We start from the raw sequence: 24,454 nt of genomic DNA, 5'->3' as shown, positions 1-24,454 counted from the left end.
ATTTCCTCTGGGAAAGAAAAAAAAAAAACCTAAAAACTGGCGGAGCAAGCCCTTCACATCAGGCAAACAAGAAGGAAACCACATCAAAGGGAATTAGGAAAGGCTTAAAACACAATCTTGCTATAAACCCCCGCCCCTAGTATAGTATAGTGACCCACAGTTGGGAGTCAACTAAAATGCACAGCATCTTCCTTAGGGGCAAAGCATTCAAACTCCATAAAAGGCACTCCAGCTTTTAAGACTGGCTCCTGAGAGATGAGCCTCCAAAACACCTGGCTTTGAAGACCAATGGGACTCATGCCCAAGAAACCCATGGATCCACGGTGAACTAGTGAACATCTGTTAAAGGGCATGCATGCAGGCTTATCTGCTCAGGACAGCTCTTTGAAAAGGGACCAGACTTTATGTGAAAGAGACTTATTTCCTAATATTTTTTATTTTTATTTATTTATTTTTTATTTCCTAATTTTAAAGCACAGGTCTAAGGGACAGGGACTTGCTGAGATGCTCTCCGTGGTCAGAGATAGGTGGGCACCATCTTGCACTCTTCGGCCTTAGTAAAACCAACCAGTGCTATCTTTTTTTTCCCTTTTCCTTTTCCTTTTCTTTTTTTCACCCTTTTTTGGCGAGTGCCATATTTGCATTTTTTTCCTCTGCCGTGCTGCAACCAGTAAGCACCATCTTCACACTCTCCCTCTGCTATGCTCCACAGTGCCAGTATCAGTATCTGCCAGAGGAGAGCTTCTACACACATCTGATGCCTTGGCTTTTACATCTGGTGACCTGATTTTTGCAGCTGCAACCCAGGGGACACCCTTAGTTGCCTGGCTTTAGATGGCCAGGGAGACTTACATTCCTGAATCTCATAAGAAAGGAAAATTACAGGTCAATATACCTGATGGATGTAAATGCAAAAATCCTCAACAAAATATTAGCAAATTAAATTCAACAATACATTAAAATATACCATGAACAAGTGGGATTTATTCCAGGATACAAGGATGGTTTAACATCCAAAACTAAATCAACATGATGTATAACATTTAAAAAATGAAAGATAAGAAACAGACTTTTTTTTAAATTTTTATTTATTTATGATAGTCACACAGAGAGAGAGGGGCAGAGACACAGGCAGAGGGAGAAGCAGGCTCCATGCACTGGGAGCCCGATGTGGGATTCGATCCCGGGTCTCCAGGATCACGCCCTGGGCCGAAGGCAGGTGCTAAACCGCTGCACCACCCAGGGATCCCAAGAAACGAACTCTTAACCACAGAGAAAAACTGATGGTTACCAGAGGTGAGGAGGATGGGGTGATTAGTTAAATATGTGATGGGGATCACTTGTTATGATGAGCACTGGGTGTTATATGGAAGTGTTGAATTACTATATTGTACACATGAAACCAATTTTACACTCTGTTAACTAACTGGAATTTAAATAAAAACTTTAAAAAGATGAAGGAGAGAAATCATAAAATCATTTCAATAGATGCAGAAAAGCATTTGACAAAATTCAACACCCAGTTCCGATAAAAATTCTTTTTTTAAAAAATATTTTATTTATTTATTCATGAGTACACAGAGATTGAGAGAGAGAGAGAGAGAGAGAGAGAGAGGCGGAGACACAGGCAGAGGGGAAGCAACCTCCATGCAGGGAGCCCAATGCAGGACTTGATTTCGGGACTCCAGGATCACGCACTGGGCTGAAGGCAGGCGCCAAACTGCTGAACCACCCAGGGATCCCCACAAAGAATTTTAAAATTAAGAATTGTAAAATTCGGGCAGCCCTGGTGCCCAAACTAGAAAGGAAGAGTAAAACTGCCACTATTTGCAGATGACATGGTACTATATATAGAAAACCCTAAAGATGCCACCAAAAAAACTGTTAGAGCTAATAAATGAAGTTGGTAAAGTTTCAGGATACAAAATCAATATACAGAAATTCATTGCATTTCTGTACACTAATAACAAAGTAATAGAGAAATTAATAATCTCATTACAATTGCATCAAAAAGAGTAAAATAACTAGGAATAAATTTAAGCAAGAAGATAGACTTGTACACTGAAAACTATAAGACATTGATGAAAGAAATTTAAGAAGACACAAATAGATGGAAAGATATACCATGCTCAAAATTAGAATATTAATGTTGTTAAAATGTCCATATTACCCAAAGTAATCTACAGATTCAGTGCAATCCCTGTCAAAATTCCAATGGCATTTTTCACAGAAATAGACCAAACAATTCTTCAATTTGTTTGGAACCACAAAATAGCTGAATAGCTAAAGCAATCTTGATATAGCAGAACACAGTATGCCCCTGATTTCAAACTATATTACAAAGTTATAGCAATGAAAACAGTATTGTATTAGCATAAAAACAGACACATAAATCAATGGAACAGAATAGAGCCTAGAAATAAACTTACACATATATGGTCAATTAATTCACAACAAGGAGCCAAGAAAACACAATGGGAAGAGGAAGAATAGTTTCTTCAGTAAATGGTGTTGGGAAAACTGCACAGCAATATGCAAAAGAATGAAAGTGGACCACTGCACAAAAATGAACTCAAAATGGATTGAAGACTAGAATGTAAGATCTGAGCCCATGAAACTCATAAATAAAACTCATAAATAAAATATTTATTAAAGATATTATATTGCATATTTGAAATTTGCTAAGAGAGTAAATCTTGGAAGCTCCCATTATAAGAAAAAAAACTATGTATGGTAACAGATGTTAATTAGAGTTATTGTGGTGACCATTTCACAAAATATACAAATATCAAATCATTACATTGTATGCCTGAAACTAATGTATGTAAATTGTACTTTAATTTTAGAAAAAGAAAGGGACAACTAATCCTACCAGAATAGGCGGTCCTTATATGAATACTGTATTTACATAGCCACAACTGGGTGGAACATGCAAAGAAAAGTTCAAAGAACTAGCATTATTTAGCTTGTGAAGAAAGGACAAAGGATGCTTTAAGAATCACTTTTGATGGCAGCAGAAAGCAGTATATCCTGTGAAGTAAATGTCTTTACAGTGCATCAGAATAGATTTAGGTTAGCTCTAAAGCAGATCTTATGATAATGATGATCCTAGGTGGTAGGATTGCCAATGGTAATTTCCTTTTTCAAAGACCTTTAAAACCAAACTGGACCCTGCTACATTGCCTGTCAGTTGGGTTATGAGTTGATGTATCAATTGGGGTTCAGTGCAAACACTACTCTGTGTGTTGAATACAAGGAATTAGATGTTTCCAGAACAACCTCTGGAAGAGCAGAGGTTAGAGGACAGCCCTTAGGCTTCCAAATCACAGCACACAGTAACTACCTAGAGATTAGGAACCTATGGAGACCAAAGCTGGCATCACAGCCATTTCTCACCCATGGAATTGGTGGCACTGCAGAGGCACAGAAAATCTGGCCATTGAAAATCACATCCAATGTAGCATGCTAACCAAAAAGTAACAGAGAAAACTAACAGGCAGAGAAAATATAGCCTCCCTCTTGCTTTTACCTTCCCATCTCACGTTGTTATATCTGATTGGCAAAATCTAAATTGTATACTGAATCCTATTAGGAAGAAAATCTATGAATTATAGTTGTTTTGGGGGGGGTTGTTTATTTTTTGTGTTGTTTTTATTTATTTATTTGAGAGAAAGAGAGAGCACACAGAGGAAGAGGGAGAGGGAGAAGCAGACTCCCCACTGAGCAGGGAGCCTGATGTGAGTTTCAATCCAAGGACCCTGGGATCATGATGTGAGCCGAAGGCGGGCACTTAACCGAATGAGCCACCCAGGCGCCCCTGGTTGGGGTATTTTAAAATCACTTTTCATTGAAGTATAACATACATATGGAAAAATGTTCAAATCACCATCAGGTACAGCTTGATAAGTTTTTATAAAGTGAAGATACCCATGTAACCATAACCCAGACTGGAAAACAGAAAGTATTTGTACACCAGAAAGCCCCCTTCTTGCTCTTTTCTAGGCATCATCCTCCCAGAAGGTAACTGCAATCTTGGCCTCTAACACCAAAGAGCAATTTTGCCTGTTTTTTAACCTTATACAAAGTGGAATGATATAGTAGTATGTCCTCTTTTGTGACCGCCTCTTCATTTTCATTGCTATATAGTATTCCTTTGGGTAACTATCACTTATATGTTTTACTGCACATGGACATTTAGGTTATTTCTATTTAGAGGTTATTACAAAGAGTGCTGTTATGAACATTGGTGAACATTTGTATCCAGTTTGGTTAGATATATAAGAGTAGGATTTATAGGAGATGCACATGTTTAACTTGAATAGACACTGCCAAACAGTTTTCCAAAGTGATAGATACGCCACATCCTCACCAAAACTTTGAATTTTCCACTTTTACATTTTAGCTATTCTGTTCAAAGGCTAATGCAATTTATTGAAATTGTATTATGGTTTTAGTTTTTATTCTCCTGATGTCTACCAACTGAAGTACCTTTTCATATGTTTATTGCCCATTTGGATATCATCTTCTGTGAAATGCCTGTTTTTCACCCAATTTCTTATTGGCTTGTCTGACTTTTTCTTCTTTGTAGTTCTTTGTTCTATGAATCCTTTGTTGGGGGTATTTTTGGGGAATACATTTTGCCTCTCTGTGGCTTATTTTTCCATTCCTTCAATAATGTCTTTTGATGAAGACATTCATAATTTTGATGTAGTTCAGTTTATCAGAGGCTTTCTTTTATGGCTTATTTATTTTATATGAGTCCAATTTAAGAAATCTTTGGTGACTCCAAGGTCACAAAGGTATTTTCCCATATTTTTTTGTGAAAACTTTATTGTTTACTGTTCACTTTTAGATTTACAATTCATCTGGTATTGATTTTTGTGTATGATGAAAAGTAAGAAATATAGTTTTGAGACTCCCAACTCCTATAATACTGCAGAATAAGGATAGGTTATCTATGGAAGGTGAAAATGAATGAATGCTGAGTGCCCAGACACCATGTCTGACACAGATAAACTGGTGAGTTTTTACATTGTAAAACAGGTAACTCCAAATTCTGAATTTTTCTGAACGTCTTTTCAAATATCTGTGATAGTGATTTCCCACATTCCACCAAATGTGGACATTCCAAATGTCAGCAATCCACCTCAGGCAGTTGCTTTGTGTCTCCTTTCTTATCCTGCCTCTTGGAATGTCATCACTGTTGCAAAAAAAAGCACTATGTTCTTTTTTCAGAAATTGTAATAAGAATTGTTCTGCTTTCAAATAAATGAAAAGACCAGGGTTAGACTTGGTGAATAAATGTAAATGTTAGTATACTTCTAAAGAAATGTAGTTTTACTACCCAATCTAAGAAAGTATGGTGGTCAAGGAGCACCTGGAAGGCTCAGTCATTTAAGTGTCTGCCTTCAATTCGGGTTATGATCCCAAGGTCATGGAATCAAGCCCTTTGTGGGGCTCCTTGCCCAGTGGGGAGTTTGCGTCTTTCTCTCCTTCCACCACTCCTCCTGCTCATATGCACTCTCTGTCTTTCTATCTCTCTCAAATAAATAAAATCTTTTTTTAAGGTCATTGTTTTAAAAGATTTGGGGACATGGAAACAACCTAAGTGTTCATCAACAGATGAATAGATAAAGAAGTTGTGGTTTAGATATACAATGAAATATTACTCAGCCATTAAAAAATGAGAAATCTTACCTTTTGTGACAACATGGATGGACCTAGAGGGCATTATTTGAAGTGAAATAAGTCAGAGAGAGAAAGACAAACACCGAATGATCTCACTTATATGTGCAATCTTAAAAACAAAAACAAAAACAAAAACAAAAAAACAACCTCATAGGAAAAGAGATCAAAGGGTTAGGTAGCTCAGTCGATTAAGCATCTGCCTTCAGCTCAGGTCATGATCTCAGGGTCCTGGTATCGAGCCCTGTGTCAGATTCCCTGCTCAGCAGAAAGCCTGCTTCTCCCTCTGCCTCTGCCTGCTGCTCCCCTTACTCCTGCTTTCTCTTTGTGCTTTCTCACACACACACACTCTCAATCTCTCTCTCAAATAAATAAATAAAATCCTTTAAAAAAAGAGAGAGCTCAGACTTGTGGTTACTAGGGTGAGGGGAGACGGAATTGGAGGAAGGTGGGCAAAAAGTAGAAACTTTAGTTATCAGATAACTAGGAATGTAATGTACAACATAACTACTATAGTTAACACTCTGTATGATGCATATGAAATTTGTAAAAAGAGTAAATCTTAAGAGTTCTTATCACAAGGAAAATATTTTCTTTTTTTGCTTTTTATTACATCTATATGAGATGATGGATGCTAACTAATTGTGGTAATCATTTCACAATATCTTACATAGTGCCGTGGTTTCTGGAATGGGATGGGTATCTTAGCTGGTCCTTAATTAGTTCACAATAATATGTGCAAGACTGGTATATGTTGTAGGTGTCTCATGGCCCCTTCATGTCTAAGAGACTTCTGTTTTTCTGGGTCCCCTAAAGATCTGACCATCTGCATAGATGCACCTGACAGCCATTCTAGGTTCTTCCGATTCCTATTTGCCAGGTACTCCTCTAATTACTCTCTATACATTGTCCTATTTAATCCTCATAATAATCCAGTATGATAGTTCCTATTTTTACCCACATTTTATAGATGAGGACTTTAAGGTTAGGTAATATGCCCAAAGCCCTCATATCTCATTAGTGATAAAGCTTTTGCTATGGATTGATTCTTTTTACTCTTGTATGAATACTCATTAATAATTCATTTGCCCACCCTTGCTCTGCCTCTCAGATCTTAGACAAACCTCTTGCTATCATCTCTACTTGTGTTCAAATTTATCTTTGCAAAGAGACCCAGCATTTTGAGACATACCAGTTATCTTAATCTTCTTATTCAATTCATGAAGCAAGTATTTCTAGGCACCAATATGTCCAATACACATTCTGATGACTGAATGAGATAGAAAGCAAAAGAAATAACAAAGTCCCTTTCATAGGAAACACAAATGGAATTTAAATTAATTAGAAAGAAAGCTACGTTTTTCAGTCATTAACCATGAATCTGATACCTGGGACTCAGACATATAAACAGCTGTCTGTTGTGCTTGGTGGTTCTTTCTTCTGGGTCATCTCCCAGAAGTCGCATAATTCTTCTTATGCTCATTTGAGAGCTACTGAACCCCGAAGGGTTCACCTTCACCCACAATCTTCCTCAGGATCCTGTGGGCCTCAAGTCTCTATTTCCCAACTCTCAAGGCTTCAAGGATTAGGATGAGGGTGGAATGAATCTTCAGAAAATTGAAAGTGCCATTTCAGAGTCAATGTAGTTTTGATAGGTTTTAGGAATAAGTCTGGTACCCAACCACTAAGCATAAGTTTTTTATAGAAAAATATGAACATGTCCCCCCCCCAAAACAATTTTGGATCCCAATCTGGTTACTTTCCTTGATTAGGAACCATGTTAAATTCTTTGTATTTCTTGGGTACCTTAAGTTGTAAATCTGGCCACTTTAAAGAGAAACTTCTGGTATTTTCTCTATTCTTTACTCTTCCAGACTGAAGTAGATGTTTCAGCTTAAGCAAATTAGTGCTTCTATACACTCAGGGGAAAATGGAACTCTCTGGTAGGAATCATTTAAGATTTTACTGAAGTGTTTTTACAAAGTTGTAATTATGCTTATTGATCTCAAAAGTTACCCCTAATTAGCTGAATGTAAGATGACCCATTGTGGGAATTAGTTTTACTGGAACATCTTAGCTTGTATTTCTGTGACCATGAGTTTAGTCCTAGAGGAAGGAAACTCAGAAGCATTTGCTTCACTCTTTCATGTAGGTCTGGTACAGGAACCTGCTCACACTGTCCATGATCCTGGTGGAAACCCAAATGTCAGGACTTCATAAGAAGAAACATAAAATCCCTGATCCCAGAGAATGATCATTTCATCTTGTTGCTTCCTTCTCAAATGATGAGCAATTTCAGTAGGATGAGAAGCCTGAGGGCAGAACCTGCAGGAAGGAGAGAGTACTGAAATGGAAAAAAACCTTAAACTTTATCTTGAAGAATTTTTAAGCCTCCATCCACCTCAGTTTTGTTATCTGTGAAAGGGAATCTTAATATATATTTAATAGGAATATTATAAGATCAAGTGAGATATGTGAAAGTGCTCTATAAAATTTAAAACAATATATACCATTACAGATTTTGAAAATTCATTTTTATATTTCCTTTGCTTTTATAACCTAGAAAATGTCCTGACCCAGTCATAATGATCACATTACATATTTTAAAAGCATTGCTAGACTTTGATGATGGTGATATGATAGTAACAATAGCAAGAAAAACAGAAAGAGGAGTGTGGGTGGTGGGGTATGTGTGCATATCCATATGCTGGATTTTGTCATGCCCCAAGATGGTCTGTCTAGAGTTCAAATGGGAAGGAACACAAATTAGATGGGGAATCTACCCAGATAAGAATTCACATTAATCTGGGATCCCTGGGTGGCGCAGCGGTTTGGCGCCTGCCTTTGGCCCAGGGCGCGATCCTGGAGACCCGGGATCGAATCTCCACGTCGGGCTCCCGGTGCACGGAGCCCGCTTCTCCCTCTGCCTGTGTCTCTGAGCCTCTCTCTCTCTCTCTCTGTGACTATCATGAATAAATAAATAAAATCTTTAAAAAAAAAAAAAAAGAATTCACATTAATCTTATCATCAAAATAACTACCCATCACAAGTTCATTTCATTGGAAAAAAAAACAAAAAACAACAAGCTCTGGCTAGTTTTATTAAAGAAAAATTTTGTGTCATTTACTTTTCACCAGTCTGTTCTGGCATGCTACTAATGAGATCAGAATCACCTGGATCAAAGATAGCCAGTGTGCATACTCCGTGGTATTACCCACATACTGTGCCCAATTCAGTATTATTGTCACTGTAGTGATGGACATCAGTGTTGGTCAACATGGCACAGTATTCTATTTCAGATTTCCTCAAGATTGGGCAGCTGCTGGTGAGGATGACCAGTTTCACTTTGCCACATCTGACCATTTTCAGAATCTGCTTGTACCCTAGCACTCACTTTTCACCTTCCATAATGACTTAGAACCTGAAGTTGATCAACTCCAGTGACTTCTCTTCTTTGCAAGCCACCATTTTCCTGCTTTAGTTGTGGGACAGCCCCAACCAAGAGCAGCCACCAAGACGGCTGAGAGCAAGAAAGGGTCATTATTTTTTTAAATAGCTGTTTTTATTGCTAATAGTTTCTGTGGAGATTTCTTTTTACTTTGTTAAATTTATTAAGATATCTTAAGATATCAATTAGCCTTTAGATAAGAGTTTATCTTAAGAATGCTCTGTTTTAAGAGATAATTCCAATCTCCAAGCAAGAAGACCCAGAACGGATACCTCTCTCCAGTTCCAATCCAATGGAACCCTTAGGCTAAATTCTATCTCTTAAAAAAAAAAAAAAAAGAGCTGGGATGTAAGGGTGGAGAAAAGAAAGCTGATAGTGACTCACTCCAGTTTTTGGAAGGAGGTGGATCATGCTTCCACCCCCACAAGCCTAGTGCTGGGAACTCCCACTTTGGAAGATGAGGCAGATCTTGACATGAAAAAAAGTTTTAACTAGTGTCCCACCCTAATAAAGAAGCTAAATTCATTGTTAGCTTCTAGATTGCAAAGTTAAAATGTAAAAACAGCAAATACATTTACACTCAAAGACTAAAATTACACATATCCTTTCAGGAGCAATTTCAATTTCAAAACTCTCTCTTTAGAAATAATTAAGGATATATGCAAAGACTGAGCTACTTACTAGGCAGATCATCTCAACTGTGTCCAGTATTTTTGCCATAAGCATCTTTGCCACAAACATTTTCACCCCATAATAATTGGCTGTAAGGTAACTTCGCTATGAAAAATAAAATAACTGGTTGACAGTTTGGTTTCATTTCTCCATTGACAAAGTTCTGATTTTTATATTATGTAAGTGTTAGCTATCTCTCATAATGGTCTATACAATAATGAGTAGACATGGTGGTCTTAAAATGGTAGATACATATATCAACTTGTTAGAAAATACAGTAATAACACTTACTAAAAGTGTGAAATAAGAGAGTATAAAGCCAGATTGCATACTAGACTATATTAGAAAATGATAACATATCAATTATAATGATAACAAAGCTCAGTAACAAATGCATCCCAGAGTTAGCATCTCTTCCACATTTCCCATGGAACTTTGGAACATCTATCAAGGGACATATGACAATAGGCCAAGAGCAAACAACCATGTAGAAGGCTTTCACAACCCAGTACAAAGCTCAGTTACAAATATACATCCTGGTACTTGGAATACTGATACCTCTCTTAAAGAAGGAAAAAATTAATAATTAATTTTATTAACTTTTTTCGTGTTTCATTATGTCCTTTTTAATATCCCTCTCTGATTTTTTCATAATTTTATCTTTTATGACAAAATTGCCTTATGGTCGATTAGTTATGCAGTGAAAATACTTGCAGTAATGCAAAAATAGTTATAGTGAAACTACCCAAAACACACCCAAGCTATATTCATCATATGGAAGTAGTAAAAGCAACCTACATATCCAATAATAAGAGTTTATCAAATACATCCATAGGATGTGTATTATTTATATTTAATGTAACAGATAAATATTTGTTATTGTGATAATATTTCTAAAGTTTATTAAGGACAAACACTGATGACAACCAATATGTGCTCAATGGTTCCAGTTTTGTAAAATAAATAAATGTGGGATGCCTGCGTGGCTCGTGGTTGAGCATCTGCCTTCTGCTCAGGGGATGATCCTGGGGTCCAAGGATCTGTCCCTCATCAGGCTCCCTATGAGCATCTCTGAGTCTCCACCTCTCTCTCTGTGTTTCTCATGAATAAATAAATAAAATCTTTAAGTAAGTAAGTAAATAAATAAATAAATATGTGAACATAAGCATGCTTTTTTTTTTTTATAAGCATGGTTTTATAAGCTTTTAAAGCTTCTGGTTTAAGATGGTAGACTGAGAAGATGCATTTCATCTCCTCTTGCTCTGCAAATCCCACTAAAATAATTTTAAAACACACACATTCACAGAACGCCTGAGTGGCTTGGTAGGTTAAGCATCTGATTCTTGATTTTGACTCAGGTCATGATCTCACAGTCATGGGATCAAGCCCTGCATCAGGCTCCCCTCACAGTGGGGAGTCTGCTTGAAATTCTCTCCCTCTTCCTCTTCCCCCTCCCCAGATAACACTCTCTCTCTCTCTCTCACTCTCTCTTTCTCTCAAATAAATACATAAAATATATTTTAAATTTTTTAATTAAAAAAAAAACCCACACACACTCACAAAGAACATAGTTTATAAAAGTGCAAAAAGGAACTTCCCCTGGCTTCACTCCAAACCCACACTGAGTCTTACTCCTTCTCACAAAGTGGAAAGAATGACAAAGAATGAGACAAGAGAATGGAACAGGATTTTTACTTTTTATTTCATACTATTTGAATTGTTTTCATTAGTATGTATGTATTTTTGTAACTTTAAAAGTTATCAAGGGATAGATACAAATGTGTTAATACCGTAGCATCACGTTTGGCATTTTCTTCACTAGGATTCACCTAAACTTAACAAGAGTAGGTGCAAAAGAGAAAGAATGAAGGAAAGAGGATGAGTAGAGAAGGAAAGGAGGAGGGGGAGAGCAAGGGAGAACATTTTAAACAGTACAGTGATTTCTGCCTTCCCTTCCTTTCAGTTAGCTTGAACTTAACCCAAAGTAACTATGAAAGAGGTAATGTGAATCTGAACCATTCCTGATCTCATGTGCTTTTCATGCTTTGAGTATCTAGTCATGCTGAGTGGGATTCTAGTCTTACAGAAACTTTTATTTGTGTTGGTTTACATTTAAATAACATGGCTTATAGATAAAACTACTTCATTAGCTGCTCAACTGAAGAAGCAACATTCTGTTCCAAACCTGAGTGACTTAGGGTATTTTCTTTCTTTCTTTCTTTTTTTTAAGATTTTATTTATTTATTCATGAGAGATGCAGAGAGAGAAACAGAGAGACAGAGACACAGGCAGAGGGAGAAGCAGGCTCCATGCAGGGAGCCTGATGTGGGACTTGATCCTGGGTCTCCAGGATCACGCCCTGGGCCAAAGGCGGCGCTAAACCGCTGAGCCACCAGAGCTGCCCGACTTATTTTCAAGGGTAATTATCATTCTGCCCTGAATTTAGAAGTTAATTCCCAAAACTATGGAAAGACACTGCAGAAATTAGTAATCAGTGGCATATTAAGATGTTTTTTGTTTTCTTTCCCTCTCTCTTTTGTCATATTTTCTATTTGAAATAAGAAAGTCTCCTTTTTATTTTATTTTTTTTTAAGTTTTTATTTATTTGAGAGAGAGAGCCAGGTAGATAGCACCAGCAGAGGGGAGGGACAGAGGCAGAAGCAGACTCCCCACCAAGCAAGGAGCCGGCTGCGGGGCCGGATGTCAGGCACCCTGAAAGTCTTTCTTTTTAATAAGAAGGCTGTATTAAAAAGAATTTTTCTAACAGTACTGGTAGCTCCCATTCCACCTTTACCTGGCTGGTGGGCACCCAGTGGCTCCTTTTTTCCAAAGGCAACAGGTTTCATGACCCAACTCCAAGAGCTATCTCCTTTTCTCCTGCTGCCCCCCAAATTCACTTTTTTAGTAATAAGATACTATAGCATCCTGGGATGCCTGGGTGGCTCAGTGGTTGAGTGTCTGCCTTCAGCTCAGGTCGTGATCCCGGGGTCCTGGGACCAAGTCCCACATCAGGCTCCCCACAGGGAGCCTGCTTCTCCCTCTGCCTATGTCCCTGCCTCTCTCTCTGTGTCTCTCATGAATAAATAAGTAAAATCTTAAAAAAAAAAAAAAAGATACTAAAGCATCCCAATTTTATGCCTTACAAAACTCATCCAATCCCAATCTGTGCTAATGGTGTGTAGAACTAGTCCCACAGTTGTTTTTGTCTTATGTAAAGTGCTTCATGAAATTTTAAGAAATTCAAATTCATAGGGGCAACTGGGTGGCTCAGTCAGCTGAGCGGCCAACTCTTGGTTTCAAGCAGGTCACGATCTCAGGGTCATGGGATCCAGCCCCTTTCCTCCGCGCTCAGCAGGGAATCTGCTTGTGGACTCTCCTTCTCTGACTCCCTCTGCCCCTCCCCCCACACTCACAAGCTCTCTCTCTCTCTCTCTCTCTCTCTTTTTCTCTCTGTCTCTGTCTCTCAAATAAATAAATCTTTTTTTAAAAAAGAAACTCATATTTATATTCATCAGTAGGATAATTTGGGGGGGACTTAAAATATTCATAGAAAATGCCATTTGTAGCAGGAACAATAAAGAGGCTATGACTTTATCTTTTAAATTAAAAAGTCATCCAAGAAACTTCAGAGAGCATAGAAGAGGAACTCACATACCGATGATTAATCTGTGCTGCTGCCTGCAAAATTGAGCAATCAGGGTTGGGCTGTCCCCAAAGAACAACTTTGAAATCCTGGAAGGGCAATCGAGCACTTATCTCAGAGGCCTGTGGGATAGCCAAATCCTTTGGATACTTTAGAAGTAAGAGAGTAAGAAGCATCTGAGGGCTGCCTGGTCTTTCAGGGGGCCAAGCCCTGATGAAATCTGTCCAAACTGATAGCCTGACCTAGTTGTGGGGTTAATGGTTCATGTCTGTAGAAAGTAAGACTCCAAGATTGTATATTATCTATGGAGGAGAGATACTTGGATATAGATACCTAATCACAAGTTAAGGATCCAGGTTTTTTGTTTGTTTGTTTGTTTGTTTGTTTGTTTTTAAAGATTTAGTTAAATAAATTCATGAGACACACACAGAGGCAGAGACACAGGCGAGGGAGAAGCAGGCTTCCTGCAGGGAGCCGGATGTGAGACTCGATCCCGGGATTCTGGGATCAAGACAGAGACTGGGCTGAAGTCAGACACTCGACCACTGAGCCACCCAGGCATCCCAGGATCCAGTTATAATCCCTTATTATGTGATGCAGAACACTTTAGTTAATCTCCTGCAGTCCCTTATTTTTATAGATTTAAAATGGAAAACATACTCTTTGTTTATTTTGCATATTAGATGAGAGACTCCTTATGGGTATACAGTGCTGGGATCCCAAGGGATAACAGTAAGCTTTGAAATATATATTTTAGGAAACTGATATAACACTCTATCTACAGTGATGTTATTGGGCCTTTTTAGTGTGGGAGGTAGCAGACAAGCGGTTCCTGATGAGCCCGGTGGGAAGCCTAGAAACATTTTCATGTTCCCCTTTAGCATTTTGTAACTTGTTTACTTGTTAAATTAATACCTTGGCAACAAGAATCTCATTTTTCTTGCATAGAATCCATCTCTAAGAAAATGCACACCTAGAAGCTGTCAACAACAATTTGCTTGCCAAGTGAGAGTGAGCCCATTGAAAGGGTTGGCATGGATCAACCTTAATCCTTTCTCAGAGCACTGAAGCAAAAGACACAGGGGAATAGCTGTCAGGGGTTTTCATGTGAATCCCATTCTGCCTGACTGTCCATAGGAGGCCTGCACCACAGCCACCTCCTGTGTCATCTGCGGTTAGGACTGCTGGGGGTGCTTTACAGTAAGCTCAGCTGAACCATATTCAAGGACTCTGAGACAGCTGCAAGTACAGATAAAAGTTCTGAAAATCCTTCTTGAGACAAAGGTCTCTCTCTCCTCAGATTCACTGAGATGCCTGACCACACCTTAACCTGGGCCTCTTTGTTCATCACCTCCACGATCTCAGACTTGCTGCCAAACTACTTACCTAATACCCACCTGCACCCCCAGACTCACTACAACTTGTCTTCGACATCCCATCCATTGCACCATTTCCCCCCGAAACTTCAGTTATGCTAAAATCTCACTCCAGTTCAGATTTGCTCAGCAGCTCCAATGCTGTTCTCAGCACTATTCCCATGTCCCATCCCTACCAAGCCTGCTGGGTTGGGCCCATCCAGGATCTTCACCTCACTCTTACCCACTTCACCCTACCCCACTGTCTGTGTCCATTCAATGCTCACTTGCAGAAGGCCAAAGTGTAGATTCTGCAAGTCTCTATCACTCTTTTTGCCCCTTAAACACATATGATGGACCTCCGGCATGTCCCTTACAATGTACAATATTTGATAATAAGAGAGATGTCAAAGGCATATTTTATGCTCCTCCTATACTTTAATTCCTCCTTCCTTCTCTACTTCTGAGATAGGAATTGAATAGGGAGATAGCAGATTGACGTGGAAAGGATGAACTAGATGTGCTTAGCTTAAGGAACCTGGCCTCCGTGGGAAGAGTTGGAATCTTCCCCGTCCAACTGTGATATCCAATTTTAAGCTTTAAGCACCTAAAACAAGAACAGTTGTGAAAATACCAACCTTCCCGTGAGAGCAAGATCAAATAAGGTCATGGATATGAAAGCACTTTGCCAACTATAAACTCTTTAAAACAGATACATCACATTAATGATTTTCAGAGTGATTCTTTTCAAAGGGAAACAACCAAGACCTTGAGTGAGTGGAAAAGTCAGTGTATCTTCCCTCTCCTGCCTCCTTCTCCCTGGCCCCATCCCTCAAGTTCCAACACTCCCTGCCGTTCTATCACATCCAAATCTCCTACTCCTTTTTCCTCACCCAGATTTCCTCACACCCTCCAGCACCAGGGGAAACTTCTCAACTAGCTGTTGATTTCATCAGATTATACAAAGTCATAATAAGGCATGAGTGGAGATTCATTCTTCTGGAATACATTTACATTTTAAAATAATTTGTTTATCAAAGGAATTGCATATTGATTGAATGGTTTATAGAGGAAAAAGGGAAAATGACTATTTAGTTTTGAGGGTTTTTTCAGAGTTTAAATCAACACAAGTGATAGCAGAAATATATTCATATTTTCACCAAAAATCATGTACAAAAATGTGCACAGGCACATTATTCATAATAGCCCAAACCAGAAACAATCCGAATGCTTGTCAGCAGTAGAATAAATAAAGTGTAATCTGTTCACATAATGGAATACCACACAGCAATAAGAATGAAGGAACTAAAACTTTATACAACAGGGATAAATCTCACAAACACAATAGTGATTAGAGGAAGCCAGGCACAAATGAGTACACACCATATGATTGTATTTATATAAAGTTAAAGTCAGGGGCATCTGGATGGCTCAGTCAGTTAAGTTTCCAGCTCTTTTTTTTTTTTTTTTTAATTTTTATTTATGATAGTCACAGAGAGAGAGAGAGAGAGAGGCAGAGACATAGGCAGAGGGAGAAACAGGCTCCATGCACCAGGAGCCCTACGTGGGATTCAATCCTGGGTCTCCAGGATCACACCCTGGGCCAAAGGCAGGCGCTAAACCACTGCACCACCCAGGGATCCCAGTTTCCAGCTCTTGATTTCAGCTCAGGTCATAATCCCTAGGTCCCTAGATTGAGCTTTGTATCAGGCTCCCTGCTCAGTGGACAGCCTGCTTTTCCCTCTGCCCCTCACCCTGCTCATGCTTTCTCTTGTTCTCTCTCTCTTTCAAATAAAATGTTTTAAAGTCTTAAAAAATATATTTAAAAAAATTATAAATATAAAATGAGCACATATCAAAGATTTTACTTAACTCATTAGTTAATGAGGAAACCAGTAAGATGTTATAACCAGTTCAAATGGATTTGATTTATGGAAAAATATATTTTCTACCAGACAAAATTCATTGCATTGCACTAATGGAATCATTTACATAGCTACAACAGGAAATATTTGCATTACTATCAATTTTCCACATGTTAATCTCTTTCTCTACAAAGTTTTAAAATAACCTAGCCAAGGACAATGAAAGCAGAAAAAAAAAAAAAAAAAAAAACCAGAATGGATAAGCTAAATTTCACCCACTAAATTTCAAAGATTTTTTACAGTAGAGTAAAAGCAAAACAAGCTATAATCCTTCTAGTCAGGAATAACATATACAAATTATGTGCCATATTTTTTAAAATATTTATTTATTTATTTGGGAGAGAGTGGGGAGGGGGCACAAGAGGGTGAGTGAGGGAGAGTCTCAACCAAATTCCCTACTGAATGTGGACACAGGGCTCGATCTCACAACCCTGATAGCATGTCCTGAGCTAAAATCAAGAGTCAGACACTTAAACTGACTGAGCCATCCAGGTGCCCCAACTTTGTGCCATATTCTTTCAGACCATGTGAGAATTATCTTACCTAACTAAAACAAAACAAAACAAACAACTTACTTAACTGTTTCCATATTAAGTACTGATTTTTCCTTTGTTCCAGAAAGCATTTGTTCACATTTCTGCTTATTTGCTTAGCATACTTTCTTAGAAGAAAAAGTACTAGGTCAAAAGATATGATCATTTTAAGACTCTTGATACATGTTGTCAAATATTATAGGAATACTTTGGAGCACATATTTACGTTGTGCATACCCCAGGAACTACTCCTCTTAAAATTTCAGGAGTAAAACGTGTGTTTACAGTGTTGCAACTACCCACCACCAGCTGCCCTCTTCTCCTTTGCTTTTGGACTTCACCAATATTGAGCAAAAACCTAGTCACTGGCTGAGGAAAAGGTATGGGTCAGCATAGCAAACTACAGAAATCTCAGTTCAGACACAAAATTATGACTACGGGAGTGCTGCCTGCACTGATGGCTTCATCTGTATTGGGTTATAAATTCCTTGTGGAATTTTCCAGAACACAACTCAAACCCCACCTCCTCCATAGGACTTCCTGTGTTCCCAGGATTTTTTTTATCTGTTTGCCAGTCTGGATTTAAAATATTCTATAAGCTACACATATTTAGCCATGAGATTTGAATTATTCAATTATTCAGTAGTGTTTATCACTGCCTATTAAAGTCAGGGAGAGTGGTGTGCTAGGCCTGGGGTTAAGTGGTAAGCAAAACAAACTTGTTTCTGGAATGTCCAAAAAGAATGGTTGCTACATAATATAGAATATGTAACCATATATATATATGGAGTGAATATTTACGTTTTGATGTCAGGGTATTTGTTGTTTTGATGTATTTGTTGATTGTTCTCACGAAGGAGGTCTTTTCTTTCCAACTAGATAGGATTCTCCTTGAAGTCAAGGGCCATGTCTTTACTTCTCTGGCATCTTCCAAAATATTGAGCTTTTAATAGGTGCCCAGTACAGAGCAAACCAATTGAAAACATTGGTGCCTTGTGTCTGCATGGATCAGGCAAGCTATTCCTTCTAGCTCTTCAATATCTCTTAGGATCTCTGTGGGAATAAGTAACAAATGATTGAGAAATATTAATTTATTATGTAAGGTATCATTTTAAATTTTGTATCTTCACCAATAGGTGGCACCATCAATTTTAAAGTTCTATTTTATATTGTTACAGCCCCAAATTATTAAGTATGTAATTCACTCAGTAAATATTTACCGGGCACCTTCTATGTGTAGGCTGCCCAGCTGGCCACCACGAACAGTAAAAAATAAAATACTACAGATATGCTTTTCATATTTCCTTTTCCAATAGGACATTTCATTGCCAGGTTTCATCCTCATTTTAAAATAACATCTAAGTCTTGGGTAATAACTCAGAAACAGTTTTACAATTGTGTGTGTGTGTGTGTGTGTTCCAACTCAGCCCAGTATCTTATTTAAAAGTGGGGAAAGCAATGCAAAGTTAAATAAAAAGCAAACCAGAAAAATCTGGATGGGGGAAGGGAGATTCAATCTGCAGAATTTAATCCACGTTGGCTTTTTAATTAACATAATTTACCACTTCTCAGTGAAAGGAACTTTCTTTCCTTTTGGGAGATAACAGAAGTGTGATCCAGGCATTGCAGAATTATTTCTGGAGCTTCTAAGGCTGCACAGTCCCATCTGGAGATAATAAAAGGTCCCATTCCTCTCTGTTTATTTCATTTCAAAAGGTTCATTCTCTGGAATTGCCTGAGGTTGTGAACTGTAGAGCATATGCCAGCTAGAGAGGGCCGCTGCCTGAGAACCACTCAGGAAGTCTCTTGTCCCCAGCAGAACTTGTCTAAGGCCTTCTCAGAGTGGAAACAGGTCCCTGCTACCCTTCCCAAGAACATTGCCTTCTCCATGGGCTGAACACAAAAAAGGGGCAAAAAGAAACAGGGAGGGAGTTCAGTGGGGGGAATGGAACTGCAGTATGTGCATCAAACACCACATAATAGTCACTAATTTACCCACCTACTGATGAGAGAAAGGAAACATTTGACCAAGGCTGTGCCTCTTTTCACTGAGCTGCTTTCTTTAAAGTGCAATGAATGGCATTAGCTACTTTGGGAGAGGCAGAGATGGAGCATATAAGGATTTTTGCCATCCAGGAGCTCCTTGTCTAGCAAACCACAATAGTGTCTTGTGTAGCAGTGGTGAGAAATGTGGGCTCTGGGGCTCTATTCATTTGAACCTTGGCTTCAGGACTTACACATTCTTGAATAAATTATTTAATCCCTCCGTGCCTCAGTTTTCTTAACCTGCAAAATGAGAATAATAGTTGTTACCTCTTAGAGTGATTAGGAGAATTAAATGAAATAGTACTTTAAGATTTTAACTAAGGAAGTCTGTTGTTAATACAAATAACTTTATATACAAAAGGAAATGTTAGGTATCCAGGGGTCTAGACAAAGAACTATAAAAGCTCAGAGGCTGGGGCACCTGGGTGGCTCTGTTGGTTAAGCCTCTGCCTTCGGCTCAAGTCATGGTCCACGGGTCCTGGGATAGAGCCCCAAGTTGGGCTCTCTGCTCACCGGGGAGCCTGCTTCTCCCTCTCCCTTTGCCCTTCCCCCTGCTTGTTCTTTCTCTCTCTCTCTCTCTCTCTCTCTCTCTGTCAAATAAATCCATTAAAAAAATTGTTTTTAATCTCAGAGACTGGAAAAATAACTTTTTTAGGGCGGCAAAGCCGAGCAAAGCATTCATTAATGGCTTTATGAAAGTAGCACTGTAACTGAGCTTTGAAGAAAAAGTAGTATTGGCAAATGAAGAGATGCAAAAAAGGAGGGTACTCCCCGAAGATAGACTATAAACAAAGGTGGTGGGAAAAGGAGGTAAGAAAGAGGAGTGTTTGTAACAGAAATAATAGTTCAGCTGGTATGAGGGCATGTGAAAGGAAAATGAATGCTGAAAAAAATTAGCTCTAATGGTAGGTTGAAATTATGTTCAGGGTATATATCAGGCAATAATAGAATCTGGACTTTATACTTTGGACCTCAGGAAGCCACTGAGGGTTTTTGATCAGAAAAGTGGCATACTCACAACTGTGCATTCACTGCTGAGTTGGCAACCATGGATGACGCATATTGGAAGGAGGAGAGATGGGTGTGTAGCAATATTTGACGTTTGCTGACTGCTAATGTATTAATCCATATAGTGTTAGTAATGAAGGGCACAGGTGGTTGGGAACTGACAGAGAGATGAGATATGAGAAATGAGATATTGGAGTGGTCAGAACTTAATAAATTTGACATGCATTGCATGTGGAAGACAAGGCAAAGACAGGGGTCTCTGGCTTAGGAAAGTAAGAGTAAGGACCTAGCAGGTTTGGAGGGAGAAATGCAGTGAGTTCATTTGTTGTCATATTGAGTTTAAAGAAGTGAGACAATCAGGCAATGATGTCCAGGAAGCAGCTAGAGAGATAGACCTTGAGAGAAAAGTTCAGGTCTGGATTTTCAGATGCCCTGCAAGGTTATGCTAGTAGATGGCAAACAGGAGATTGGATGAGATTACCAAGGGGGTGCAGAGAGCGGGGAGAAAGATGACAGAGAATATGTGCTTGGAATACACCATGTTGAGGAAAGGGAAGAGAAAGTAGAGCCAGAGGAAAGACAGTTATTGAGGGGAAAGTCTAGAAGAGCAGCAGGTGCAGAAGAGGTCATTTCAAGAGAGAGGAGGAAGTCACCAGTTTTGAATGCTACAGAGGAGCTGAGAACAAAGAATGAGAGAAAAGATCTTTAGATTTGGCAACCAAATGGCAACTGGTGATCTTTCAAGGAATAATTTTATTGGAGCAGCTTGTGGAATAGAATGGAGTCAGGCTGACCTGGATTCGAATCCAAGTTTTCCTGCTTACTAATCTCAGACAAGAGATACTGCACAAAGGGAAATGTTATAAACCATTACACTACTTTGCAAAACATAAAAATTCCCTACCTTCTGTAAAAAACCTCTGGTTTTTAGAAGTTTAAAATATCTTTAAAAATAATTTCATTTCTTTTTCTTTCTTTTTTTTTTTTTTTTTTTTTTTTAGTAAGCTCCATGCCCCAGCGTGAGGCTTGAACCTAAGAACCCTGAGATCAAGAGTTGCATGCTCTACTGACTGAACCAGCCAGGTGCCCCAAGAAATTTAAATGAAATAAAGCAATGAGGCAAAAATTTTTTCAAACCAGGAGTTCTTCTAACCACCCACCCTCCCTTGCCCAGTTGAGAATCTCCATGATGCTTAGTTCAACGTGATTAAAGAGTGCTTGGGCAAGTTGCAGTTGGAGACAATGACTTTGTAACATAACCAATTCATCATATTTCACTATCACCTTAATAACCTGTGGATGGGAGCAGAGAAATTAGATGTTGCAATCTGTCCAGAGTTGGGATTGGCAGGATTGGCTGTACAGTGAAGGCAGGGTGATGACCTGGGGATGCTGGTCAAAGCCTTGCTAAAATGTCTCCCCGTGGAGGCCAAGCTCAGAAAGGGTTGTCCAGCCTTGTCTTGGTTTTCTAGGACTGCCTTAACAGAGTGTCACAGGCTAAGTGGCTTAAAACAATAGAAGTTTATACTCTTCCAGCTCTGGAGGCTGGAAATACAAAATCAAGGTGTTAGCAGGGTTGGTTCCTTCTGAGGACTATGAGGAAGAATCTGTTCCATGCCTTTCTCCTAGCTTCTGGTGATGGCTGGCATTCCTTTATGTTCCTTGGCCTGTAGGTATGTCACTCCAATCTCTGCCTCTACCTTCATGTATGTCTCTGTGTCTTCACATGGCCTTCTTATAAGGACACGAGTCATGTTGGATTAAGGGCCTACCCTACTCTAGTATGACCTTATCTTAACTGATTACATTTACAATTACCCTATTTATGAATAAGGTCACATTCTGAGGTATTAGGGGTTAGGACTTCAACATATCGTTTTTGGAGAACATGGTTCAACCAAGAAAAGAAGAATAGTGTGAAATACAGGGAGAAGGGGCTGGTCAGTGTGGCAGGGATGCAGGTAGAATTTTTGAACCCTTGGGGATAGTGAAAGGGGTTTGGCCTCAAATGGGTCTGAGTTTGGGATGATTATATTGGTTTATACAGATTTAATTATACTTTTGGCTTTAGAACATCATGGAATTGACTTGGATATGTGAGTTAGGTGCTTTACTAAAGCTCCAATGTACCTGGACCTGGTCCTATGCTGAGGCTTGAGATGCTACTCTGGTTGGAAGGGGGAGGCTAGGGGACTTGTCCTAAGATCATTTTATGGCAAATTCATCATATCTACATGGTTTGTTGTTATTTGAGGTCATCTGGGGTTAGAAGAGCTAATGTAGAGAAAGGGAGCCATACTTCTAACCAAGCTTGGAATTCCACTGGGCTCTAGTTTGTCCTTTCATTTTGCTGAACTTTCAAGATCTAAACTAGCCCAAACTTGTTAGTTGGAAATGGAACTAACACTGCATGATTTTCATGTTCTCAGATTGTCTTGCTGGGTACAGAAAGAAAGAACAGTGTGTGAGTTAACTTGTCTAGTATAACTTTTCAAGCATTTTGCAGCAACCTATAGCATCAGCAGTCTTGCATAATGGTGACACAGGCCTTGCTACCCTTGAAAAAGTGGATGAAGAACCAGGCACAGCATAACAATACAACCTGTGTTGCAACAACTCACACAAACAAGATACACATTAAATTAAGTATAGTAAAATGGCTGCTTCTAGGCAGAGGGAGGAGGGTAGGAGGAGGTGTAAATAAATAAAATAAGAGACAGATAGATAGATGATAGATAAAATAAGAGGGGCCTTGCAGGGACTGTGATGAGGAGAAGTTACTAGAGATCAAGGAATGTGAAGATTAAGTAAAAATATCTATATAAAATGCTTAGCATAACACCTGGTCCACAGTGTTCCATTGATACTACATAGCTGCTGTTGTCAGAGTCATCCTTATTATCATCACCATCATTTCTTTACATGGCCAATACCATTCCTGTAGTAAGAGAGAACTGGAGACTGTTTCCCACAATGGGAAGACAATACTTTCTCTTACACTAATTCTACTTCCAACATTTCCTTTTGTGTAATCTTAGGCAACTTACTTGTTTCAGCGCCAGCTTCCCCAGGCAAACCTCCTATACATGTCATCAGCATTAAGTCTCACACTTGGCACATCAGTCCTCCGGAGCCTCTTTTGGAACCCCCACTCTTAGGCCTTGTGGAGGACCAAAGTGAAGGCATCAGCCTGACCCTCAGGGAAGTCCCTTAATCCTAGTGAAATTACCAGACCCCTTAGGCATACCATGCCCTGTAACACAAACCCAATCAACGCAGCCTACAATGGGTAACCAAATATGGAGTCACTGGAGACTATCAGTGTTAACATGGAAGCAGAGAGGCCTAACCAAGATGGGATAATCTAGGTCGCCCACCATTGTCTCAGGGGTTCTTTTTTTTTCTTTTTTTTCTTTTTTTTCTTTTTTTTCCTTTTCTTTCTTTCTTTCTTTCTTTCTTTCTTTCTTTCTTTCTTTCTTTCTTTCTTTCTTTTTTTCTTTGGCTCCATGTACAGCGTGGAGCCCAAGACAGAGCTTGAATTCATGACCATGAAATGGAGACCTAAGCTGAGATCAGGAGTCAACCAACTGACCCATCCAGGCACCCCTATTGTCCCAGAGATTCTGCTTGTCTTCTGCTTGTCTTGTTCTGACTTTGTACTTTCTATTTTGTGTCAGAGTTACCCAGGCCTTGCTTTGTTTCAGGTGTTGTACCATTTCACATGTATTCTCTCATTTAGTCTTTGTTTTAAAGATCTTATTTATTTATTCATAAGAGAGGCAGAGAGAGGCAGAGACACAGGCAGAGGGAGAAGCAGGCTCCTTGTGGGGAGCCTGATGTAGGACTTGATCCCAGGACCCTGGGATCACAACCTGAGATGAAGGCAGATGCTCAATGAGGAAAATAAGGCATAGGCATATTGAATTTACCCCAGGTTACACAATTAGTGAAGTGGCTAAGCCAGTAGCTGACCCTAAGCAGCCTGCAGCAGAACTCTGCTACTCTACAGCCTCTTCGTAATTCCTAGGGAGTTTGGCAGTTCGGGTCAAAATAGAAATTGGACGTGATCTTTAATCCAGCAATTTCACTGAGTGAATTTATCTGATAGATCTGTTTGACTTGTTTGAATACCTATAGTG

At 39.0% G+C, this 24,454-nt stretch overlaps 1 protein-coding gene, 1 long non-coding RNA gene and 1 pseudogene across 2 annotated transcripts in view; 1 reads left to right on the top strand and 2 right to left on the bottom strand.

Moving 5' to 3' along the window:
- Nucleotides 1-24,454, top strand: part of NFE2L2 (NFE2 like bZIP transcription factor 2) — a 142,303-nt gene that overhangs the window by 58,743 nt on the left and 59,106 nt on the right. The gene's annotated exons all lie outside the window — the stretch shown is intronic.
- LOC118350672 (uncharacterized) overlaps nucleotides 319-24,454 on the bottom strand; it is a 30,814-nt gene continuing 6,678 nt past the window's right edge. The window contains exons 2-4 of the long non-coding RNA XR_004804913.2: nucleotides 19,499-19,547; nucleotides 18,063-18,314; nucleotides 319-8,010 (exon numbers count right to left, since the gene is read on the bottom strand). This is a non-coding gene — a long non-coding RNA (uncharacterized LOC118350672). The remainder of the gene's footprint in view (nucleotides 8,011-18,062; nucleotides 18,315-19,498; nucleotides 19,548-24,454) is intronic.
- Nucleotides 8,809-9,948, bottom strand: LOC112668164 (60S ribosomal protein L30-like; annotated as a pseudogene).

Source organism: Canis lupus, chromosome 36 (genome assembly GCF_003254725.2).
Source record: "Canis lupus dingo isolate Sandy chromosome 36, ASM325472v2, whole genome shotgun sequence".
Taxonomy (NCBI): domain Eukaryota; kingdom Metazoa; phylum Chordata; class Mammalia; order Carnivora; family Canidae; genus Canis; species Canis lupus.
Note: the sequence above shows the minus strand (reverse complement) of the source record. Positions and strands in the feature narration are given on the sequence as shown.